This window comes from Natrix helvetica (assembly GCF_964273705.1).
Source record: "Natrix helvetica genome assembly, chromosome: 3".
NCBI classification, from domain to species: domain Eukaryota; kingdom Metazoa; phylum Chordata; class Lepidosauria; order Squamata; family Natricidae; genus Natrix; species Natrix helvetica.
Window position 1 is genome coordinate 14,516,891 of NC_138549.1, and position 8,345 is coordinate 14,525,235.

The 8,345-nt window shown below is 41.3% G+C and overlaps 1 protein-coding gene across 1 annotated transcript in view; it reads right to left on the bottom strand.

Moving 5' to 3' along the window:
* OBI1 (ORC ubiquitin ligase 1) overlaps positions 1–8,345 on the bottom strand; it is a 32,155-nt gene that overhangs the window by 23,061 nt on the left and 749 nt on the right. The gene's annotated exons all lie outside the window — the stretch shown is intronic.

Consider the following 8,345-nt stretch of genomic DNA (forward strand, 5'->3'; position numbering starts at 1 on the left):
ATTGCACATAAATCGAGTAGTTTGGAGTCCTTGGGGCTCTCTGGGCTTGGTGGGTTTTCTTTTCTTTTTTTTAAAGTTTTATCGTAGAGAATAAAATACAGAACAGTAAAACAAACAAAATGAACTAAAACAAAAACGCACGTTCAACCTAACAACAACAACAAAAGAAAAAATAGTGTACAAAAAAAGAAAAAAAAATGGGTCATTTGGATTTAACATTTAACTTATAACCTGGCTCAGTGCTGAAAGAAGAGAAAAAAAAGCAATACATTCTCCTCCCGTTTTATATGCCAGTAAATGAAATATATATTTCATATACCGGTATATATATATATATCCAGAAGTTGTGCTCCAACCCTGGGTGTTTTTAAAAAGAGACTGGGCAGCCATTTGTCTGAAATGGTATCGGGCAGTGGTGGTGAACCTATGGCACAAATGCCAGAGGTGGCACTCAGAGCCCTCTCTGTGGGCACATGGGCCGTCGCCAGCTGCTCTTCTGGTTTTTGGCATGTACATGCAGACCGGCCACTTAAACTTTGAGTTTCCGGCACTCTGGCATGGGTGTGTGCATGCACCCACATTCCAGTTTCAGCACCTGGTGCTGAAAAGGTTCACCATCACTGATATAGGGTTTCCTGCCTGAGCAGGGGGTTGGACTAGAAGACCTCCAAGGTCCCTTCCAACTCCAAGAGAGGGAGGGAGAGAGAGAGAAGGAGAGAGCGAGGAGCGAGAGAGAGAGGGAGAGAGTGGGAGAGAGAGGAGCAAGAGAGAGGAGAGAGCGAGAGGGAGAGAGCGAGGAGCGAGAGAGAGGGGGAGAGAGAGAGGGGGAGAGAGAGGAGAGAGCGAGAGGGAGAGAGCGAGGAGCGAGAGAGAGGGAGAGAGAGAGAGTGGGAGAGAGAGGAGCAAGAGAGAGGAGAGAGCGAGGAGCGAGAGAGGGAGAGCGAGAGGGAGAGCGAGAGAGGAGCGAGAGAGAGAGAGGGAGAGAGAGAGAGAAGGAAGAAAAAGCAGTCAACAGGTTGAGCTAAACATAGGACTAATCTTCAAATCCCTCTGTGAATTGTCTATTATATTTAAGACATAGAAAGTCCAGTTTCCAGTCTCTTATATAGCTGTCTAGTCCAGTGGATCTCAACCTTCCTAATGCCGTGACCCTTTAATACAGTTTCTCATGTTGTGGTGACCCCCCAATCATAAAATTATTTTTTTGTTTTCCGTATTTTTTTCAAAAATACGTGCTTTCCGATGCTCTTAGGTGACCCCTGTGAAAGGGTCGTTCGGCCCCCAAAGGGGTCCTGGCTCACAGGTTGAGAACTGTTGGTCTAGTCCAGGGGTGTCCAAACTTGGGAACTTTAAGACTTGTGGACTTCAACTCCCAGAATTCCCCAGCCAGCCATGCTGGTTGGGGAATTCTGGGAGTTGAAGTCCACAAGTCTTAAAGTTCCCAAGTTTGGACACCCCTGGTCTAGTCCATTATCTCTAATTAAAGCAGTTAATTTCACCTTCTCCGCTACTTCAGTTGGTGGTTTCTCTTTAAACTGACAGAGAGAATCTGTATGTTAAGGTTGACATGAGGGGTTTATTGGGGCTTTCTGAGCTTGGTGGTTTTTCTCCCAGATGTTTCATTGCCCAAACTAAGTTAACATTACCCAAACAAGGTGCACTGATGTTGTTACCTAGTTTGGTAACGAAACATCTGCGAGAAAACCACCAAGCTCAGAAAGCGGCGAGAACCTCTCACATCAACCTCGACATACGAATATTCTCCTCTATCCATTTTAAGGAGACGTCTTGAACTCAGTTGAAGTTCAATTGTAACTTTCAGTTGAATTGTAACTTCAAACAGCCGCTCAGTGAATGGGTATAAGTCCAGAACTACCTCTACTGCTTTCACTTTTCATTTGCTAGGTAGAGGGATAAACAAACAACAAGCTTGCTTCAGTTTCATAAACACGTTTTGGAAACTATGCAGCGTGTCTCTCTCTCCTCAAGAACTCCAATGGCTTACATCCAGGGTTTTTTCCCCCACCCTGACAAAATTATAAGACTTCCTTCTATCGGTTGAAACTTCCTATTAGTCACCAGCTTAGGACTGACACATCTCTACATGCATTTTATTTCTTAACCTAAGGCAGTGATGGGTAACCTTTTTCTAAAGATGTGCTAAAACTGTGCGTTCCATCGTGCATGTGCTCACCTGTGCATGCGCACACAACCCCTACACTTGCGCATGCATGTGCTCCCCCCCACGTGTGCCTGAACGACCCCCCATGGGGGGGATTTTCATTCTCCCCAGGCTCCGGAGGCTTTCCTAAAACCTGGGAAGGGAGAAAACACCCTCCTCCGGCCGGAAACGAACTTCCGGTTTGCCCGTTGGGCTGTTTCTTTGGCCTCCCCAGGCTTTAGGAAAGCCTCAGGAGCCTGGGGAGGGTGAAAAAAGGCCCAATGGCCCAACCGGAAGTTTGGAAATGAACTTTTTTTGCTTTCCTGAAATCTGGGAAGGTCGAAAACGGCCTCTTTTGGCCCTCCAGAAGGCCGAAAATCAGCTGCCCACTGGAGCTCAGGGCTGTGGCACGTATGCCATAGGTTCGCCATCATGTACCTAAAGCCATCAAACTGGTCAGTCCTAGAGGAGATTAACCTGACTGCTCTTTAGAAGACCAGGTCCTGAAGATGAAACTCAAATACTTTGGCCACCTAAGGACTCACTGGAGAAGAGCCTAATGCTGGGAAAGATTGAGGGCAAAAAAAGAAGGGGACGGAAGAGAATGAGGTGGCTGGATGGAGTCACCAAAACAGTAGGTGTGAGTTTAAATGGACTCCAGAGGATGGTGGAGGACAGGAAGGCCTGGAGGAACGTTGTCCATGGGGTCGTGATGGGTTGGACACGACTTCGATAGGTCGCAACTAACAACAACAAAATTTCTTAACCTGCCCATCTCCCTCCCTCTCTGCATTCCTAATCCAAAGATTCTTTTCAGTGCCAGAAGTGAATTTTTTTTTCACCCACAAATTCATCCAGTGCTTCTTCCATTCTTAAGAGGGGTTTATTTTACAGTCAAATGAGCAATTCATCTTTTCTTTTTCAAACTGAAAATCACCTAGAGATTCCACTCTAAACATTATGAGCTATTCCTGAGCTAAACTAATACATCATGTTTGTCCTTAAATTATATTCCAAATAAGCCTAAAAAGAAGAAGAAATGTAATGTTACACAATGAAGACCCAACTCCACACATAATTGCCAAGATTAAACTAACACCATCCATACTTCAGCTGATTTCCTATATATAGAATTTAAACTGAAAGTCACTTAAAGATTCCTGTTTAACGTCTGCCCATTTTTAAGCTAAACCAATACATCTTTGTCCTTAGATTACACTCCAAACAAGACTGGGAAAAAAAAAAGAAATATAATGTTACACAATAATGATCCAGCCCCACATATAATTGCCAATATTAAACTAACACCATCCATACTTCAGCCAATTTCCTATATAGAATATAAAGCAAATAAACTGGTACTCTGAGCATTCAGGTGCAAAGTTACGAGTTTGTTAATCGTATTCTCGCTGTGGGAGAGAACCATAATGAAAATGCTTATGCTGGTCTATGACTATAATAAAGATTTGATTAGTCTTTTTGCCGTCTTTCTTGAAAACAAAGCATTCAGAGCACAGGACCAATGTTTTAGTAAAGTAAGGCTTCAATTTTTGCACCGGGACGTAGAAAGAAGCATGTTCAAATTCATTTGACCATGGAATTAACTTGATTTGAGGTCAGTTTTCTCTCTCTCTCAGCTCAATCTATTTTATGGGACCGAGGATAAAATTAAGAGCATCTTATTATATACATAGTAGAATGCTCTTAATTTAATAGGATACATAAAATTAAGAGCATCCTATTATAACCACCTTGGAACTATGGTGCTGGAGAAGACTCCTGCGAGTCCCTTGGACTGCAAGGCGATCAAACCAGTAACTCCTAGAGGAGGTCAACCCTGACTGCTCTTTAGGCGGCCAGATCCTGAAGATGAAACTCAAATACTTTGGCCACCTAATGAGAAGGAAGGACTCCCCGGAGAAGAGCCTAATGCTGGTAAAGACTGAGGGCAAAAGAAGAAGGGGACGACAGAGAATGAGGTGGCTGGATGGAGTCACTGAAGCACTTGGCATGAGCTTAAATGGACTCCAGAGGATGGTAGAAGACAGGAAGGCTTGGAGGAATGTTGTCCATGGGGTCAAGATGGATCGGACATGACTTCGCAACTAACAACTCATCTATCTATCTATCTATCTATCTATCTATCATCTATCTATCTATCTATCTATCTATCTATCATCTATCTATCTATCTATCTATCTATCTATCTATCATCTATTTATCTATCATCTGTCTGTCTGTCTGTCTGTCTATCTATCTATCATCGTCTGTCTGTCTGTCTGTTTGTCTATCTATCTATCTATCTATCTATCTATCTATCTATCTATCTATCTATCATCTATCTATCTATCTATCTATCTATCTATCTATCTATCTATCTATCTATCATCTATCTATCTATCTATCTATCTATCTATCTATCATCTATCTATCATCTATCTATCTATCTATCTATCTATCTATCTATCTATCTATCTATCTATCATCTCCCTAAACTCCAAGAAGGCAGGGGGATAATACATTTAATAATGATAATTATAATGCGTTTAACTCCAGATTACGGGAACACCCACTGTAATGAATTCTCACCAAAAAGTATTCAAAATATGCAAGTATGTTGGCCGGATTGGAATCCGCTGTACTTTTAAGACACCATACGCAGCTGGGATTAAATGACAGAAGTTTCCTGTTAGTCCTGCTTTTTGCTTTTACAATTTCAGGATAACTGAAAATCCACTTCCTCTTGTGTGAGCCAGCTCATTGTTCTGTAGCCCGAATGCTGGCTGGGGTATACTGATCTTCATACCAGTCTTCGTTGGAGGCCAGCTCCTTTCTACAGAGCCGATAGACTTCATCGCTGCCAAATTAGGCAACAGTAAAAACTGCACAGCTAGTCCTCAACGTACAAACACAACTGAGCCCAAAATTTCTGTTTACAACTTTTTTTTTTTTTTTTTTTTTGCTTCAGTTAAGTGGATCACTGCAGGGGTTAAGTTAGTAATGATAGTTTAGTTCGTTGGTTGTTAAGTGATCTGGCTTCCCTATTGACTTTGCTCGTCAGAAGGTTGCAAAAGGGGGGAATCACATGAGCCCGGGACACTACAACCGTCATAAAGACAAGTCAGTTGCCAAGCGTCTTAATTCTGATCATGTGACCCTGGGGAATGTTGCCACCGTCATAAGTATGAAGAATGGTCGTCACTTGTTTTAGCACTGTGGCAACTTTGAACGGCCACTAAATGAATAGTTGTAAAGTGAGGGCTACCCGTAACGTTCCATCAGACCATTAGTAGATATTAATACTATTTTGACATTCTTTTACCCGTGGTGGCGCAGAGGTTAGGATACAGTACTGCAGGTTACTTCTGCTGACTGCCGGCTGCCTGAAGTTCGATTCTCACCAGCTCAAGGTCGAATCAGGTAATACAAAAAAGGTGGAAGTGAGGCAGAGCTAATTGATCATCAAATGAAAGACATAGAAGCCAAACCAAGGTTGTGTTAGTGGTCCTTGTCTTTACATCTTGGAGCCTGATCATCTTATTTCTGCATTAATTTAGAAATATCCATTTCACGAGTTTGACCTTTATCATAGAGACTAAGGTTATCATCATTGAAGGACACCGTCCTCGGGTGTTGGGAGGGAAGCAAAAACGTCATGGCAAGGCTAAATCTACAGATACATTAAGTCTATATAGATAATAATCTATAGCATCCACATCTACATAAACATACATCTGCATTAGATACCTCTGCTTTTGTTATCCATTTTTAACAGATGCATTTTTATTCACATTTATATAGGCTATGCTGTGATGGCACAGTGGTTAGAATACAGTATTGCAAGCTAATTCTGCCAATTGTCAGCAGTTCAATTCTCAACCGGCTCAAGGTTGACTCTGCCTTCCATCCTTCCAAGGTTGGTAAAATGAAGAATTGTTGGAGGCAATATGGTGACTCTGTAAACCGCTTAAGAGAGGACTGGAAAGCACCGTGTAAGTCTAAGTGCTACTGATATTTGTTTTTATTACATCTTTAAGTGCTCCTTGTACAGAGAAAAGTGAAGAAAAATGATAGTTAATACCTTTATGTGCAAAGATATATCACCACTGCAAAGTGATTGCATTGTGGAGCGATGGCTCAGTGGTTAAAGACGCCGAGCATGTCAGCTGGAAAGCTGACAGCCTGGGTTCAAACACCGTGCAACAGGCTGAGCTCCCATTCTTACCTCATCTCCTGCCCACCTAGCAGTTTGAAAACATGCAAATGCAAGTAGATGCATTTCCGTGGGCCATGACAGTCACAGGATCATCTTAGGGGAGAAACTGGACACCTCATAAATCTAACAAATGCAAGTGGATAAGGACAGCGGAAAGCCACAACAGATCAAAGGCAGACAGTAATACAGATCCAAAATCACTGTAGCTCAGAACGAGCCATCACAACCAGTCTACCCATTTCTGACCTTCACATCTTTTCAAGCCTTAAAAGAAGTTAAGTGAGGGAAAACCCAATGAGCTTCAACACAAAATGCAGAGGAAGAAAAATCAGCAATCCACACAGGTAGTCCTCGACTTACGACAGTTCATTTAGTGACAGTTCAAAGTTACAACAGCACTGGGGGGGGGAAGGGGATTGAGGACCATTTTTCTCCTTTACAACTTTTGCAGCATCCCCAGGGTCGTGCGAACAAAATTTGACACGCTCGGCAAACTGGTTCATAGTTATGACAGTCGCAGTGCCCCGGAGTCATGTGATCCTCTCTTGTTGACAACTTTCTAACAAGCAAAGTCAATGGAGAAGCCAGGTTCATCCGTGAACAGCCGGCATTTTAAATTTAACAATCGCAGCAGTTCACTTAACCAAGGCGGCAAGAAAGATTGCAAAACGGGACCATGCTCACTGAACCAATGTCTCGCTCAGCAACAGACATAAACATTTCGGGCTCAGTTGTGGGTGTTATTTGGCCTACCGAGCCTCAATTAAGCACCGTCCAAACCCCCCAAACGGGTTAACTCACAACTACTGATATAACAACAGCCCTAATTGAAAGGCATGAATCTTCGCCACCCAAGAAGGAAACAAGGAGAGAAGGTGAGAGAGGGAAAGAAAGAGAATCGTGTCCAGTTCTATCTTTTCCTTGCAAAGGATTTCCGGAAGCTCTGCTACATTTGCATGGCAGCAAGAACTATATTATTATGATACTTTTATTCATAAAACATGAAACTCAGTAAACTGAACATTTTAAAATGTATCACAATTATTGTTGACTGGCACTGATGGTTGATACAAGTTCCTGCCAGCATCCTAGGTATCGACCAATTATTATAATTATATACTTTCTTCATTAAACACGAAACTCAGTCAACTGAACATTCAAAAACGGACACAAACACCATTGACTGGTGCTAATGGTTGATACGGGTTGCTGCCAGCATCTTAGGTATCAACCAAATACCTTCTTAAGATGTACAATGTTGCGAGTAACACAGTTTTTTGCAGTTCCGCTGGTGTTATTACAGGAAGCTGCAATTTCTTGATGTGTTTTATAAAATTCTTGGACATGGTGCCAAGTGCCCCAATGACAATGGGTATGTTTTTAATTAATATTATATACATTATTCATTAAACATGAAACTCGGTCAACTGAACCTTTAAAAATGTGTCACAAATATCATTGACAAATGCCATTATTATTAATCATCGTACAGTCAGCCAGATGTTTAGTCTGGGTTTGGCATTTTTGTCTACCTATCAAGTTGTTGTTGTTGTTGTTGTTGTTATTGTTATTATTATTATTTCTTTTATTCATTAAACATGAAACTCAGTCAAGTGAATATTTAAAGATGTGTCACAAATACCATTGACTGTTGCTAATGGTTGATGCGGGTTGCTACTAAGTACCAAGTATCAACCAAGTACCCTCTTAAAATATATGTTGTTCCTAGTAGAGGCATTATTATTATTATCATTATTATTATATACTTTATTCATTAAACATGAAACAGCCAATGAAACATTTAAAAATGCATCGCAAATACCATTGACTGATGCTAATGGTTGATACGGGTTGCTCCCAGCGTCCTATTTAATAATAATAACTATTATTATTATTATTATTATTATTATTATTATTATTATTATTATTATTATTATTATTATTATTATTATTATTGCTACTACTATT